General features: G+C 36.2%; 1 protein-coding gene across 1 annotated transcript in view; it reads left to right on the top strand.

The window, feature by feature from the left end:
• Window positions 1-476: 476 nt before the first annotated feature.
• GALNT1 (polypeptide N-acetylgalactosaminyltransferase 1) overlaps window positions 477-4,035 on the top strand; it is a 56,629-nt gene continuing 53,070 nt past the window's right edge. Inside the window, exon 1 of the mRNA XM_010708584.3 lies at window positions 477-648. The gene's annotated coding sequence lies outside the window, so the exon portion shown is untranslated. The remainder of the gene's footprint in view (window positions 649-4,035) is intronic.

Genomic DNA, 4,035 nt, shown 5'->3' with positions numbered 1-4,035 from the left:
AAGAAAAACTACATCTCTGAGTTAGAATATAGCTGGAAAAATGTAGCCTAAATGAGCGATCTGCTAGGGAGCTGCTCATGTAAATATGTGCCATGAAGAGGCTGTTTTCTAGCCTTTTTGAGAACAATTCCCAGTTTGCTGTGCTAAGTGTTCATGATTGGATAGAGGGCGACATATATAGAACTCAAAAATAGATAACTGCTTATTTAGGAGGACAGGCAGTCCTCCTACTCAAATCATATCATCTGAAAGGCTACAAAATGTTGATGACTTGTTCCACCTCTCCACTCTACCCTGCATATGTTGTTTTCCTCGCAGGCTCTTTTTAGCAGCAATCTTTTGGCTCTTCCTTCCTTGTACAAAAATTTAGATTTTGAAGTCTTAAATAGTTGGAAAGCTTCTGTGACCTTCCCCTTTTAGCTCAAGCTCTGCCAGAATTGAATTTGGAACTTATCTGAATTTCTGTTCTTCTCTAGGACAGCCTTAAGACCTTTTGGATGGAAGACCTGTGGTTCTGTGTTCATGTCAGAATGACCTAGATCACTTTGCCACTCTATGGTTCCTACCGCAAGCGCTTGACTGCAGTGCAGTGGGATTTCACCACCAGTGCTTGTGGACCATCCAGATGGCTGTAAACCTGCAGAGGAGGTTAGTATGAAATGGGATCCAGGAATTTTTGACACTTTGGTAACATTTGTCCATTTTGGATGCATCATAGAGTGGAGAGATTGCACGTATACTGTTAAGTTGCCGTTATGTATTTCTTATTTTTCTACTTGCTTAGGTCCCTTAGGGACCAGTTCAGTTGTCTGAAACCAATTAATTTCTTTAACTGTTTACACAAAACTAGTTTACCAGTTACTATTGTTCTCTGCTAGTAGAGAAAAATTCTACATCTGAATAAAGCACTGCATCTTTAGTTCTCCTAAATTCTACTTCATCAGTGTGAAATCTTGACAAGAGATCTAGGTCAGTGAGTCAGAATTCAGATCGATCTTCAAACACAGAACTTCTGGGCCATAGCTTCTAACAGAAGCGTACTTATATGTGTACAGCAACTAATCCTGTTTAGTTTTTTAGTTTTGTTATTTATTTATTATTTCCTACAGTCAGTTTCCTTAAAGCATCCTTTTTTTTTTTTTTTTTTTTTTTTTTTCTTCTGACAAGCCATTTGGCAACTTTCATAAGGTTGACTTTCGCAGACTTAGTCCAAAGAACTCATTTGGGTCAGCTTTGCAGTTCAGGTCTGGTGGGACTAAGAGGGAAAGGCTCCTTTCAGGATTAAGGGAATCTCCAGACAACTTCGTAACATCGTAATTTGGTATGGATCAAAAAAAAAATCTTAAATTCTCAAATGTCTTAAATTCATTTCTTCAAAAGTATGTCTTAAACAGTTTATGAGAGGGAGTGAAATCTGTTCAAAATTTATGCCTAACACTGCTAAGTAGTGTCAGCTACTCAGAATAGAAAATCAGCATCAAGAACAACAAAAAGGTGGATTACAGCTTTTATTTCTGGATTTTATTATTGTTTTTAGCAGAAGCTTCCCTGCTGTTACTTTCCCTGTAGCCTAGTCAACTGCTCTGTGGTTGCTGGCTCTGGTGGTGAGTTTAGTCAGGTAACGCATTTGTGTGGAAATAGATGCTGTTGGACAATACTTGATTGTTCTGCGTTCTTTGGTTTAGGAAAGTATTGGTGGACTGACCTGGTTGACAAACCACAAGTGTTCTTGATTGTTCTGTTGTATCAGTTCCTTGGTTTATGTTGTTGCATTGTAGCATAACTTTTTCTCAAAGCAGGAAACTGGCTTGCTGTTGAAGATTCATCAGCAAGAAGCACTTGATACAGCCTTCTCAAGCACCCCTAGTCTGTCTTGTTTGAAAATATTCTAGTTTATTTAGGGTAGAAGGAATTTCTAAGAAAAGTTACAGTAAAGTAATTTCAAACAAAATTGGAACATAGAATTTTGAAGGAGACTATACAATTATGATTCGATTTAAGTTACAAATTAAGATATGAAATAATTGCATTACTCAAATACTGTAGTCCCCAATTAAGTTATAGCTGAATTTGCAAAATGGTTCCACTGTATTCCTCAGTGGATTCCTTATTGTATTGTGCTATATTCCTCAGTGGACCTATTTAACTCTTGGATTACCAAACTGGAATTTCCTCTACAAATATTGTGGTTGCAGTGTCTTAGTAGTGCTACCCAAGAACTTCTTTAAATATAATATCCATGTTTGATGTAGGCCTCTTGCTTGTTTTGTTTTCCTTCATTGATAATGTTATCTTTTTATAAAGAAGTGCTCAGAGTGTTGGATGTTCATTCTGAAAACAAAAAACCCACGTTTTGTCACGCTTGACTGGATTAAAATGCAACATGCTCTTGGTCTAAATGTTAATATTTTGTGGTTTTAAGTTTCAGCAAACTGATTTTAACTAGTGGATATTTCACTTATTTGTTTTGCTTATTTGCTTGGAAATACTACTTTAATGAATGTAAAGAGATTTAAAATAGTGATATGGGAGATGTTATTGTGGCCAGCATTTATTTGGTTTGGAAATTTTGGCAATTAAAGTTTTGATGTCTAAACATTTTCTTGTTTTTTTTTTTACTGAGGTTATCTACTATATTTGGAGAGGAGGGATGAGACAGTGCTGTTCACAGTGAGATTACTAGACTGAATTTCTTGTCCTTCCTAGTCTCAATTTTTTTTTTCCTCTGCAGTCTGTATATTCTGCAATTAAAAGTGATTTGACTCTGCTGTCTAGCTCTGTATTGTATTTGCCATCAAGCTTCTTTCAGACTTTCATGGCTGCTCTGTTGGGCTTTTTTTTGTCTGTGCATTGAGCTTTTCACATATTCATGTTTGTAGGGACTACTAATGCAAAAACTGGTTGATTTATTAGCATTAGGACTAACATATGACGAGGCCCACTCAGGATTTTCTCCTTTGCACTTAATGAGATTGCAGAGGTTATGCCTACTGGTAATTTACAATGAGCTAGGCACATGCCAATGGTCAGTTGCAGTATTGTTAGCTAGATTCATCATTTAGGCTCCCCAGGGAGGTGGTTGAGTCACCATCCCTGGATGTGTTAAAACCGTTTGGATGTGGTGCTCAGGGACATGATTTAGCAGAGTTGTTAGAGTTAGAGTAGTATGGTTAGGTTGTGGTTGGACTTGATGACCTTTAAGGTTTTTTCCAACCTGAGCAATTCTATGATTTTGTGATTTTATGATTCTGAAAGATGTGAAGGACACTAGAAACTGAAGAACAGCTAGTTCCACGTTACCAGAAATTGTAGATGAAAAACACCTTTGCTTATTAGAACAACCTTTAGAAGTTACAACTAAATAGCATAAAGAAGTTACAGCTAAACATATTTTCATGTTACTTCCAGATATTGTTCTACATGTATGCATATACTTATGCTTATGCATATGTATATGAAAATGTATGCATTAATATACACACACACAGACACATACACACAAAAAAAAAATAAATAAATAAAAATGACAACACCATTTAGCAGGAGGCTATGACAGCTGATGACAAATTTTTGGAGAACTAGGAAGTACAGAGTGTTGCAGAAACCAGCTCTGGTCTTGAGGAAATCCTTTATGTTTAACTGAGGTCAGAAAGAACAAAATTCATTTATTGTAAGCTAGAAACAGAGAAGAACACTGAGATTTCAAACAGTGCAGGTTGTATCTATGATAGATAAAGAATTCATCTAGTCTCAGTTTCTGAAGAAAATCATGGTCCTAAGCATATCTTCATTCAAAACTGAGAGCTATTTAGTAGAAATAGACACTGACATTTTGTTCTCCCCAGAGAAACATGAGACAGTATAGAAAAAAGTCAGTCTATCCCTGCCTATGTTTCTCCTGTGGAAATGATAAGAAGTTATCTTTTATATATCATTGTTGTTCTACTGCATTTTGTTACTTCTATTTCTATATTTCTTATCATCTGGAGGCAAATTTTCTTTTTACCTTTAATACCACTGCTATGCTTCATGGCT

This window comes from Meleagris gallopavo, chromosome 3 (genome assembly GCF_000146605.3).
Source record: "Meleagris gallopavo isolate NT-WF06-2002-E0010 breed Aviagen turkey brand Nicholas breeding stock chromosome 3, Turkey_5.1, whole genome shotgun sequence".
NCBI lineage: Eukaryota > Metazoa > Chordata > Aves > Galliformes > Phasianidae > Meleagris > Meleagris gallopavo.
This window is presented reverse-complemented; position numbering and strand designations above follow the sequence as displayed.